This window comes from Perna viridis, chromosome 13, assembly GCF_037379345.1.
Source record: "Perna viridis isolate PV_CMFRI_1.1 ecotype Kerala chromosome 13, ASM3737934v1, whole genome shotgun sequence".
Taxonomy (NCBI): domain Eukaryota; kingdom Metazoa; phylum Mollusca; class Bivalvia; order Mytilida; family Mytilidae; genus Perna; species Perna viridis.
The window spans coordinates 8,858,424-8,872,762 of NC_142457.1; the positions used below are offsets into that span (position 1 = coordinate 8,858,424).

Here is a 14,339-nt window from a genome sequence, read left to right on the forward strand (position 1 = left end):
GGCTGCTTGAAAACAAAAAGCAAACAAGCAATTTGTATTTATAGATCGCAAAAATAATTACTTGAAGTTTGTGTGAAAGATTAATCAAGGGGACCAAGGTTATAGCGGTAATCAAAATAATGCAATCCAGGGACAAAGACCAGACATGGAAAACAGACATACACTACAAAGAACATAAAGTAACTAAAATCATACATACTATTATCATATATTAAACATACACAATAATTGTGTTTTCACATAACAATTTAACAGTTCATCAATTTAGTCAAGGTGCAGAAGGTATAAAGCTGCATCACCAAACTGGACAGTTGTGACTTCCTGGTTACGATGTCTGGTTTTGAGTGCTGCTAACCTGTTGTTGATGTCTACATACTTTCTTTTTTGTACTGCTCTTTTACCACCAGCTGCGCATTGAATCATAGTCAAGTCATGGATGGCTTCCTCATGTTTCAGTTGTTTTATGAGTCTGAATATGTTTGGGTGTGGATGTTGAACATGTTTCTTAAGTTTACTATGCCATCCTTCTAAGTGATTGGTTGTCCTTGGACCTTCTGTTGTGTAGTGGTTCCATAAGTGTCTGTTCTGCTCTACCCAGTAAGTTGTTACATAGTCAGTGAAGGGAACGTAGTTGGCGTTTGTTTCAACATCATCTATATCAGTAAGGGCATTAAACGATACGTCTTCGACCTCAGCAGTGGGTATGAGTGGTAACACAGCTGCACGACGTACTAATTGGTGGATGTTGTTGTCTTCTTTGTAAGGCACTTGTAGACCTGTTTCCTGAGCTTTTCGCCATATGCTCTGAGTATAGTGAAAAAAACAGCCCTTTGCGTTGATGCCAGGAAAGATGGAGTATGCTGCCTTGCGTATGCCGACCTCATAGTCCAGAAAGATAGTAGTAGGTTGAAGTTGCAGTTGATGTTGTTGACATAAATCTTTGAGTAGAGTAAGAAATCTGGTATATACAAGTTCGCTATTGGCTGGTAGTAAGCTGTACACTAGCGGTTACATTGCGTTGTCAACCATTGCGTGGAATGTGTACAGTTGGTAGAATTGAGTAGGGCATGTATAAAATGTGCCGTCACCATATATAGTTTCTGCAGCTGCTAAGTGTGTTACATTCTTGTGTGTACTGAATATCAACATGCGTCCAACTGTGTTGCTATCCACTAAAAGGAAAGGGTCTCCTTTTGTGGTCTGTATCCAAATACCATCTATGTTGATGTCATCAGCGGTCTTTGGTAAAACTGGTAAAGTTTTCTTGCGTTTGTTGTACATGGCTGATTTACAAGATAGGAAAGTAGGAATATTTTCCACTAGTTCTTGTGTGTCGTCATTCCAGTCATCGGTTCTGAGTTTTACTAATTCTTCTTCATAGATAGTGGGAACTGGAGTGAGCTCATCTATGCAACGTTTTTTCATGCTCTGCAGGACTACATCTACCTTCAACTGCACGTTATCAGACTCATGGTTGTGATTTGCTGATACTTTGGTTGGTTTTTTGTTCAATGTATTAATTGTAGCAGGACAATTTGCAGTAGAACATTTCCAGTAAGTCCTTTTACCCCTTCTGTTTTTTGCTTGAAACTTAAAGCCATTGTGTACTAGGTTTTGGTTGCCAAGTCTGTAACGAACTTCACTTGTAGTATTGCATTAAATCTTAAATTTATGTTCCATTTGTTTAAATCTCATTCTCTTTCATACTTATGTAAAAATATAAAATATGCACAAAAATTGCAAAATAAAGGTAAACACAGGTAAACAGAAGGTGCCATTTATGTAGGGCTTAATTACTATAAAAAACAAATAAAAACATCAAAGAAACTCGTATGTGGGAATAGGAGGAATAATGTTTTTTAAAAAAGTGGGAATAGGTGGAAGACACCGACATACTCTGTGCTATCCTCTGTACGACTATCAACAAGTGTTAAGCACAGATAATAGTTCCTAATTAATGATTTAGTTTGGGTGAAAAGTAGAAGCTGAATTCTTATATGACTTTATCATCCTAATGTTTTGGAGGAAAAAACAGCAAATTTTGCACTATATCCTTTCATCATTACTTAATGCTACGTTGATTCTCAAAGGGGTACTTGTCGAATAATATATAGGATTATCATTAGTAACGCTTATAAAGATAAAAACAATATTGAATGTTAGTTGTTTGATTTTCATTGCAGCGGTTTACATTGAAAGCAGTTTAAATCATGGTTTAAAAATTCTACCAGTATTTAGAAGATTTTATTGAGCATTGTCAGCAAACTATATCTGTAATAGTGTTGTTCAGTGTAAAGGTATTAGTGAGGTATGTTGATCATGCGCATTTTACATAAGGACGTTTAATTTTATTACTCAGAAATAATTGAAGCAATCTATTTGAGTAAAGCAGATTCTTTAGTGAAGTATTTTCCAGTAGGAAACACCGATGTTTAATAAAAAAGGTAGTTTTAGAAATTTAAAATAAAATTGCAGATATCCTTTCGGGATTTGATAACAGCATATTTGCAATTGGGCTTATAAGTTTCGTAACTTGACTCACGTTAATTCACGAAATCACAAGAATGAAACATACCACTCATTTTGAGTCAGAGTAAATAATGAAGACTAAAATCTTATAATCGAAAACCGCTTATTCGTAGTTTACATAATACAATTATGACACACAAATACTACATTACAAAAGTTAACTATTCACTATTCCAGTATAACTATGCATTTAAATGATGTGTCCGGAAGTAGCTGACATACAATCTTTATTCAGTTTTGTATGCATTTAACAGCTGAAATACTGAATAAAATAATTGAAGAAAAAGATTTACGAGCCAATGCAATATACACAACAGTGACATCTTACAACACATGTCCTGAAAACTAAATTCATAAAATGGCCTAGATACTCTAAACTTATGTTTGGTGAATGCAGTGTTAAAGCCTTGCGAGCTTGATTAGAGCCTCCAGATAAATAAATGAGTTCAGAATGTAAAAAGTGAAGATAAATTTTCGGCATAGTTCAAAGGAAATGAATTGAATGAGTGTAAAGCTTACATAAAATTATCAATGTTTCAACATGTTAAAAGGGAGGTAAATGCGATTTGTATTTAACCACTTATTTTCACATTGAGATGCAATGAATTGCAAGCTTAGTTTGCTTTGATGGGAGTTCAATATAAGAGTAGTATTCCTTTTTGTAAGTAGCGGAGTAGAGTACATCGGTCTTTTGTATGAACTACAGGGGACAGTATCTGTATTATTTGTTGCTCTAGAAATAAATTCTGACTAAAGCCCAAGAAGTCTTGTTTGTTTGTTTCGTTTGTTGTCTTCAACCCGTTTTTGATTTTGTTACTTCATTTCAGTCAGCTTACTGTTAAATAACTGATGAAACAATGCAATTGAATACTATTGAGTCTAAATGCCCCTCATTTAGTTTGTGTTTCTACTTGCTTATTCATTGAAGTTAAAAAAGTTCAGGCCCAGTAAATAAATAAACAAATGGAAATCTGTTTTTTTTTATATGCTCGCTGAGTTTCACAGTGTATGAATCGTATAAACGTAGACATTATGTTAATCGTTAGACTATTAATAATGGGGCATCTAGAACTAGGCAATGTTACTACAATATTGAAATAATTACAACGGAAGTTTTATATATAGATTATTAGTAACTCGTAAATCGTTTCGGTGTATCTAACTGTACCATGAAATTTTATTTGTTCAGTTTTCAGTGGTGTCCGAGTTCCTCATTTACTTTTATTATATCAAACGTATTATTTTCGTTATATTATGTTCTTGTTTGTGTGTGTCTGTTTTTTTTTTTCATGTCTGGTCTTTATCCCTGCATCACATTCCGCTAGAATCTTAGTTCCGTTAATTACTCTGTCAACGTGTCATAGTTTTCGTCTTCTCTTTTGTCTATCTCGATTTTGACTTTTTTATGAGCAACTCTGCGAGGTGATTCTAGAAAAGCAGAGGACGCTTACCCTACCGGTGCACCTGATCCATGCTCCCAGTTTTTAGTTGAGTTCCTCGTTTTCTTTGTTGCTTTGTATGTATTATTTTGGTTATTTTATATTAAGTGTTGTTTGTGTCTGTTTTCGATGTCTGGTATTTGTCCCTGGATTACATTCTTATAATTTCCGCCATAATCTTGGTTTCCTTGGTTACTTTTTCAACGGAAAAAGTAATCAAGGGAATCATGATTGTTCTTAAAAAAGGGGAACGTTGTATTATACATATTTTTTTAAGGTCAATCCTCCTCTATGCTATATATTTGAGTAGGAATAACGAGAACATAACAGTTGTCAATGTGTACATCCAAACGAAGGAGACATTAAAAATGGCATATGGAAAGTTGTTCTTCTGTTGCCAATGCGGAAGTTCAGAAGCCCGAGCTTCAACTTCATTTGATATAGATATATAGAGGAGAAAATGAGTGGTGGTAATTTATAAGTGAACACTATCACGTATTGATGTTCCGGTGTTATATATAATGTTTTTTTTTTAATTTACTATGTCTGCATGAGTGAATCCCATTTCAAGAGGGAAAATATAGACGTCTTATAATAATTTGAATTTTTCAAAATTCAAAACAGATCGACTTTGTCTGAAAAAAAAAATTACGTATACTGAGTGTGGATCTGCTTTTTTGATAGAGACGGGGGTTTTCAGAGCAATGAGATAATTAAAGATAGTGATATGACAGAAAGAGGTCAAACGTTAACGTTACATATTTTCTATTACTTCATATTATTCATAAAATACAGATTCAAAGTTATTATGAGAGCTTGAAGGAAAGGGAAAAAAACAATCAGACCTCATGGAAGGAAAATATATGAGAGACTCAGGCTTGCTATCGCAAACTGAACAGCACTTTCATATTTAAAAGTTGGGCGATCTTAAGAAACAATTGGGTTTTCCATAACGATCTTCCAAATTGATGATGATTGCTATACTTGATAGTCTATTCTTTATTTAAAGTGTATCAGTTTGTTTCCAAAATATTTGAAGAGTATTTTGCATAAGTAGGTGAAAAAACTTAAAACTCAGGTTAACTATTGAACTGGATAGGCAATTATTTACGAGACCAGTGAAGAACCAAAATTGGCATTGTAAAACAACACAAAATACAACATATCATATTGGGGAAGACAATTTACTTTCTTTTTGAGTATCAACTTTTCTTTTTAGGTGTCAAACGCTCACACACCTGGAGCTTTTTTCCAAGTCCTTTTACTTCCAGCACATCCGTTGGCATATAAAAAGACTGGCCATTTGAATTCACGTGGTTTCTCTTTAAACAAAACATGAAAATCCAGAGTTCTCTTTATAAACTACGGAAAATCATATATGATTATTCATGAAAAATGATTCTCAAAATGAACTCAACGAAAAAAATAACCCTCCGAGTGTCAGTATCTGTAAGAATCAATCAGTAGGTGAAACATGGTATAAAAAGAAACAACCATTATGATAATTTGACTGTTTCCATCATCAGAATCAAGGAAAATATACTAGATTTTCCATATCATATTGGACCATTGAGTTACAATTTCATTGAAATGAACTGAAAATGAGGCAGATAACTATGTCAAGAACCTCATTTCTCTCAGATTCTATTAATAAATTTCTGAGCACAGCGGGTGATGCAGAGATCAAATTATGTTTTTTTTATAAATAGAGAAATTATCATTGAGTAAAATTACATTGTCAGATCGGTGGGGTTTTGACATGCATGTTACTGATTTTCCCATTTTGCCGGATACCTGCAAACACTTACACTTAATACAGTTATATGAAGCATACAAATGGTGGATAATTATTGCAACAGATAATAGGCACCACCAAAGCCCGTTTAACAAACATTCATGTAGAGCTATAATAAAAGTTAAATAATGAAAAGTCACAATTGAGACATTAATTTCTTCATAATTATAATAAATATTACATTAACATATGTGAAATATGTGAATATAAGACAATTCCTATTTTATAAATAAAATTATACACGTGTATACTGATTGAAGAATGGTCTGGACGGAGAGAAACGTTTCACGAGATGAAAACTGTTTCATTCAACCCAAATTAGTCCAGCGTTTATACTGTTTTATTTTTTTTTCTTAAATTAAGAACAGTTTTTGTGAAGTGTTCTCAATTTCAATCAAAACAATGCAATCTTTTTAGTGTAAAGGTTATCAAAACAGGATGCACTTTCAATTATTCTTAACAAAAAAATTCCCTGTTTTGACAAAAATATCGAAGTGCAGTGAGAATTGTGTTTTAATACAGTTTTTAAATTGTTAAGTTTGACCTGATAAGACCAATTCATACCAGTAATATTATGCTCATTCTATCAGAAAAATATCACGTTAGTGGTAGAAAACCATTCAACACGGTATCAACGGTGTAAATGTTTAAAATGACTCTTTCACCAATATTTACAAATATTAATTCAACAGAAAAAAGAACCTGTAAGATTACAAGTTCATGTTGTTGCCGTGGAACATTACAGTTTCCCTTTGACGATTATAACAGACTTTGGACCTATAAATTGTCCATATTAGAAAACAAACATTATTACTTAAACTATAATAAAAAGTAGCGAACGCATATCAAAAGACGCTAAATGGTTGTTAGATGAAAATGAACAGAAAGGTTTCCTTGTATGAAATGCATTATGTTTTAAGGGAATGGATATGGTAAGTATGTTGAAATAGAAAACCCAAATAAAAAAGTGTCAGTTCTAGTTTAAGGACACCCATCGGGCTTCAATGAAGACAATTAAAACATCGTACAGCAAAATGGTTGCATCTGTAAACTGCAGAAAAGGAAAAGGAAAGTACAAACGAAACAAGACATAACATACATTCCTGAGTTTAAGCAGATGCAAAGAAACATGGGTCAGGATTTAGGTACTTTGGCATAATCCAACAATCCTCTCTCTTTAAAATATGGTTACTTTCCAAAAAAAATATTACACAAATAAAAGGACCACAAACTCAGTTGAAAAAGTCGGAGTCCCTTGTAAATACAAAAAAAAATAAGAAACTTATTATACATTACACAAATGTACAAACAAAGGACTTCTAGAGAATTCCAGGAATTTGTGGTAAAATCCTTGTTTCAAAACTCTTTCCGAACTAAAAGTATTAACAAATATATAATGCGTATAATTTTAGGGCAATTTTCCCCTTTTGTATACTTAATTGTTAAACAGTATAGATCGTTATACCCGAGTATACATAAGCATGCATATTACTGAGTCTTAACAACGCGCCCATGGTGGTATTGCGTTAATATTTTCTGAAAAAAAATGGTTTATCAAAATTGGGTGTTCAGGGGAAGAACAAACAAAAATGAAAATAAACAAGAATTATGCAGCGACATAGGACTCCGTCATTATTTTGAATTATTCTTGTTCGGTATTTATCAGATAATATACCCTCTTTACCGTTGGAAATTGCACTTGTTTAATGATATTTTTAAATTGATTTCGGTATCTATAATTTATTCATTATTGTAAATCAACGGCAATGCTTGCTTCATTGACATAACCCAATGTGTAGATCGTATAATACTCCTAACCAATTGCGGACCGAAGTCATTGTTCATCTTGATGACACGAACAAGAAGAAAGACAGATAGATGGAGCAAATCTTCGTAAATACATCTGAAAAAAAAAATAAAAAAAGATATCCAATTAACAACATTATGATATTCAGTATAATATAAAATATATTGTCCGAATGTAAGGGTTGAATAATAGATCTCCGCACTCAGACTCGTTGCGGTTATCTAGTGTACCATCGTAAACTTCAGGTAGTAAGTGTATAATAATATACTGTCAAAGTAGTCATTCGCCGTATCTACTCTATAACTCTACAAAAAGAACAAAACTATATTCCTAGCTGACATAAACACCAGTTATGTACACGTTTACTTAGCAATGCAACCTTAGCCACATGAACTTACAGACTGAGAATTCCTAATCAACATGGGCTAGACGATACCGTCTAATTTGTGCAAGAGATATTTAACTATGATGTTGTGTATGAGCAAAGTTAAATATTCACACTTTTTAATATGTTTCCACACATTGCCTTCATAATATTTCTATGATGTGTAGCTTGTGCAAATAGTTTGCAAAGAAATAATAGTTTACCTTTAACAAAATTCAAAAAACCTTAAAGTTGGTTTTATTTCATTCTGGAAATATCATATTATAAAACAATATTGAAAAAAAACTATAAGACAAATAAATATAGCTGCCACAAAACAAAATGGGCGACAAATTAACGATTAAAAGGCGTCTCATCTTTCATTATTGCAGCGATTCGTTAACCTTCGTAACCGAACGAAAGTTAACTGTCTAATTGAAAAAGCCCAGTTTGTAAATACAAAATTTAGTTTGATTTTATTTTTCAGGATACAGAAAAGAGTGATGACGGGATCCTAGATTCTAGCGAAAATCAAAAGAATGTAAACCAGGACAATGACCAGACATGAAAAACAGACAACAACACAACAAAAAACATAAAATAACCAAAATAACACATACAAAAGAAACAAATGTGAATGAAGAATTCGGTCTCCACTAAAAAATGGCATCATGGAACAGGTGGACCAGGAGGGTAAGCGTCCTCTGCTTTTCTAAAAACAACCACTGAGTCTTAAAAAAGTCAAGTCCGGGGTTAACGAAAGACGAAAGAAAAACTATGACACGTTGAACAAATCAGTTTCCATGGTTCAGATGGTTACATCGTAACGATCCAACGAGTTCTTGAACATAAATATTATGTAGTGATGACCTAAATCTTGAGGCAACACAACCCTATTCAAGAAACCTTATAGTAAGAAGTGTAGCTCGATACAAAAATAGTCTGCGTAGTAGTGGCAATTTCTGGCATTATGTATGAAATGTAATACGCACGTGCTGAAGAAATGATGCCGCATATGAAAGGAAAGTTGACCAAATGCAATGAAAATCATCGTGTTTGTCGTATAGTTGGATAGTACTAGGTCATGAAAACACAAATTGTATAACTATTAATATCATAAACTGCATAACAACACTTTACATTTTTCATTTTTATTGATTTGTCGACCTTAGCAATATCTGTAAATGAACATATTTGATGCATGTGTTTTTTTTTGTTTTGTTTTTTGTTTTTGTTTTTTTTTGTTTTAATTAAAACCATAGACATGGACACTCATAAATGTGACGAAATAAGGGATTCAATGCAAACCACTAAATGGAATAAACAATTCACTTACTAATTATTCTAAATCATATATATTTCGGCATGCTCTGGTATAACGTATGAATTGTAATATGAAAACTCATTACGCAAGGGTTGAAGGGACGCCACCAGAAATGAAAGGAAACTTGACAATACCGAATGAATAGTCATTGTGTTCGTCGTATAGTTTTGTCAATAGCTTTTCTTTACCTTCGATCTCTAAGTGTAGATGAAAATAAGGAATAGGTCACCAAGTAGAGCAGCACAATTTGTTCCCATTTGAATGCCGGCGTTTGTTGGAAAACGCATCCACGTAACTTGGCAAATATGTTGTTGATCAAGAATTCTAGCATTTTGAAAACATCTTTTTCGGTATATTTGGAAGATGATTTGGAATTATTTTTGCAAAGTATGAGGACTTACTACATGTTTTATCTATATATACCGTCGAGTTTTAGTACCAACGATGTATAATGTTTTCGAATCGGGATTTTAACTGAGTATTGGGAATAAAAGTATAAAGAATTGAAAAATCAAAGGTATTGATACTATTGTATTCTTAAAATGATACGGAATTCAGGATTTCCAGAAGATCTTTCGATTTTTTCAGGATCAATATTGAATTAATACTGTATATGAACCGATCCGTGCTAAAAAAATACGATTGGCCATCGATTACCGATCCGTTTCCGGTCAGTCATCGATCCGTCAAACCAATCCATTTAACTGGTGATCGCTTCATGTGACCACCGGTCAATGTATTTTACTGTTTTTGTTGTTTTCTTTATTAATTTTACACATATTTACATAATGTAGTAGATATAAACATTAATTTATAATTTTATTTTAAATGTCTTTAATTTAAAACAGATCTTACGTCATTTTACATAACAAAACTGTGATCAGATCGGTCACTGGTCATCGGTCATCGATCCGTCAGTGATCAATCAGTCAACGGTCCTCGATCATAGAAATTGATAATTGGAAAATGCAATGAGAGAAAAGTAACAATTTTGTAAGCAGCAACAATAGTTCCGTTGACAAACACATTTTTGATGAAGAGTCGTAAGCGTTTCATTGTTAGAAATGTAATATAGTCAAAATTCTGAAAATGTTGTATAGATTAAACTATTTTAATAGGAAAAATAACGAATTCAACAAATGTCTTGTCGAATGTTTGTACAATAAAAAAAGGCGTAAATTGAACTTTGCCATTTTTAAAAAAGTTCGTATATTGAACATTTTTCAACGTTCAGAGAACTGTTAATATTATTTGTATAATTAGCACATACACATTCATTTGTTAATAAACGACCTCTCGTGGCCAATACAACCTATTTTCAAATATTTTTAAATATGTTAAATATCTTTAACAAATCGTGCACTAAATTCAACATACAACAGACAATTTACATCAAGTTGCCACCATACGCCCGTCAATACGCGCTTTATAAACTGCTCATTTCACAATTCTTCGTTGTTCCAACCCCAATGCCTCATTCAACATGCCCCGTTATAATTTTTTATTTCCAAAATATGTCGATATTCAGCTTGTTCACCTCTTGAAGCAAGGTTTTCCCCTTCGTGCCTACTATCATCAAATAGCTGACTATGTGTTGCCTCAAAGTAACCATCAGATCCTGATGCCTTGACATGTTGATTGTTTGATCGATTTCCGGATTGCAACTGCTCAACACCCAATGGAGATGTATGTTCATCTATTGGAAGGTTACAAAAAAAACATTGTAAAATGATAACTTAAAAGTAGAAAAAAAACTGGTATTCGTATACTCAATTTTAACAAAACACTGAAATTAAACATGCAAACACACAGCAAAGGCACAACTAGATTTTCCATATCATATTGGACCATTGAGTTACAATTTCATTGAAATGAACTGAAAATGAGGCAGATAACTATGTCAAGAACCTCATTTCTCTCAGATTCTATTAATAAATTTCTGAGCACAGCGGGTGATGCAGAGATCAAATTATGTTTTTTTTATAAATAGAGAAATTATCATTGAGTAAAATTACATTGTCAGATCGGTGGGGTTTTGACATGCATGTTACTGATTTTCCCATTTTGCCGGATACCTGCAAACACTTACACTTAATACAGTTATATGAAGCATACAAATGGTGGATAATTATTGCAACAGATAATAGGCACCACCAAAGCCCGTTTAACAAACATTCATGTAGAGCTATAATAAAAGTTAAATAATGAAAAGTCACAATTGAGACATTAATTTCTTCATAATTATAATAAATATTACATTAACATATGTGAAATATGTGAATATAAGACAATTCCTATTTTATAAATAAAATTATACACGTGTATACTGATTGAAGAATGGTCTGGACGGAGAGAAACGTTTCACGAGATGAAAACTGTTTCATTCAACCCAAATTAGTCCAGCGTTTATACTGTTTTATTTTTTTTTTCTTAAATTAAGAACAGTTTTTGTGAAGTGTTCTCAATTTCAATCGAAACAATGCAATCTTTTTAGTGTAAAGGTTATCATAACAGGATGCACTTTCAATTATTCTTAACAAAAAATTCCCTGTTTTGACAAAAATATCGAAGTGCAGTGAGAATTGTGTTTTAATACAGTTTTTAAATTTTGACCTGATAAGACCAATTCATACCAGTAATATTATGCTCATTCTATCAGAAAATTATCACGTTAGTGGTAGGAGAAAACTATTCAACACGGTATCAACGGTGTAAATGTTTAAAATGACTCTTTCACCAATATTTACAAATATTAATTCAACCGAAAAAGAACCTGTAAGATTACAAGTTCATGTTGTTGCCGTGGAACATTACAGTTTCCCTTTGACGATTATAACAGACTTTGGACCTATAAATTGTCCATATTAGAAAACAAACATTATTACTTAAACTATAATAAAAAGTAGCGAACGCATATCGAAAGACGCTAAATGGTTGTTAGATGAAAATGAACAGAAAGGTTTCCTTGTATGAAATGCATTATGTTTTAAGGGAATGGATATGGTAAGTATGTTGAAATAGAAAACCCAAATAAAAAAGTGTCAGTTCTAGTTTAAGGACACCCATCGGGCTTCAATGAAGACAAATAAAACATCGTACAGCAAAATGGTTGCATGTGTAAACTGCAGAAAAGGAAAAGGAAAGTACAAACGAAACAAGACATAACATACATTCCTGAGTTTAAGCAGATGCAAAGAAACATGGGTCAGGATTTAGGTACTTTGGCATAATCCAACAATCCTCTCTCTTTAAAATATGGTTACTTTCCAAAAAAAATATTACACAAATAAAAGGACCACAAACTCAGTTGAAAAAGTCGGAGTCCCTTGTAAATACAAAAAAAAATAAGAAACTTATTATACATTACACAAATGTACAAACAAAGGACTTCTAGAGAATTCCAGGAATTTGTGGTAAAATCCTTGTTTCAAAACTCTTTCCGAACTAAAAGTATTAACAAATATATAATGCGTATAATTTTAGGGCAATTTTCCCCTTTTGTATACTTAATTGTTAAACAGTATAGATCGTTATACCCGAGTATACATAAGCATGCATATTACTGAGTCTTAACAACGCGCCCATGGTGGTATTGCGTTAATATTTTCTGAAAAAAAATGGTTTATCAAAATTGGGTGTTCAGGGGAAGAACAAACAAAAATGAAAATAAACAAGAATTATGCAGCGACATAGGACTCCGTCATTATTTTGAATTATTCTTGTTCGGTATTTATCAGATAATATACCCTCTTTACCGTTGGAAATTGCACTTGTTTAATGATATTTTTAAATTGATTTCGGTATCTATAATTTATTCATTATTGTAAATCAACGGCAATGCTTGCTTCATTGACATAACCCAATGTGTAGATCGTATAATACTCCTAACCAATTGCGGACCGAAGTCATTTTTCATCTTGATGACACGAACAAGAAGAAAGACAGATAGATGGAGCAAATCTTCGTAAATACATCTGAAAAAAAAATTAAAAAAGATATCCAATAAACAACATTATGATATTCAGTATAATATAAAATATATTGTCCGAATGTAAGGGTTGAATAATAGATCTCCGCACTCAGACTCGTTGCGGTTATCTAGTGTACCATCGTAAACTTCAGGTAGTAAGTGTATAATAATATACTGTCAAAGTAGTCATTCGCCGTATCTACTCTATAACTCTACAAAAAGAACAAAACTATATTCCTAGCTGTCATAAACACCAGTTATGTACACGTTTACTTAGCATTGCAACCTTAGCCACATGAACTTACAGACTGAGAATTCCTAATCAACATGGGCTAGACGATACCGTCTAATTTGTGCAAGAGATATTTAACTATGATGTTGTGTATGAGCAAAGTTAAATATTCACACTTTTTAATATGTTTCCACACATTGCCTTCATAATATTTCTATGATGTGTAGCTTGTGCAAATAGTTTGCAAAGAAATAATAGTTTACCTTTAACAAAATTCAAAAAACCTTAAAGTTGGTTTTATTTCATTCTGGAAATATCATATTATAAAACAATATTGAAAAAAAACTATAAGACAAATAAATATAGCTGCCACAAAACAAAATGGGCGACAAATTAACGATTAAAAGGCGTCTCATCTTTCATTATTGCAGCGATTCGTTAACCTTCGTAACCGAACGAAAGTTAACTGTCTAATTGAAAAAGCCCAGTTTGTAAATACAAAATTTAGTTTGATTTTATTTTTCAGGATACAGAAAAGAGTGATGACGGGATCCTAGATTCTAGCGAAAATCAAAAGAATGTAAACCAGGACAATGACCAGACATGAAAAACAGACAACAACACAACAAAAAACATAAAATAACCAAAATAACACATACAAAAGAAACAAATGTGAATGAAGAATTCGGTCTCCACTAAAAAATGGCATCATGGAACAGGTGGACCAGGAGGGTAAGCGTCCTCTGCTTTTCTAAAAACAACCACTGAGTCTTAAAAAAGTCAAGTCCGGGGTTAACGAAAGACGAAAGAAAAACTATGACACGTTGAACAAATCAGTTTCCATGGTTCAGATGGTTACATCGTAACGATCCAACGAGT

The 14,339-nt window shown here is 32.7% G+C and overlaps 1 pseudogene; it reads right to left on the bottom strand.

The window, feature by feature from the left end:
* Positions 1–264: 264 nt before the first annotated feature.
* Positions 265–1,509, bottom strand: LOC148599467 (uncharacterized; annotated as a pseudogene).
* Between the last annotated feature and the right edge of the window lie 12,830 nt (positions 1,510–14,339).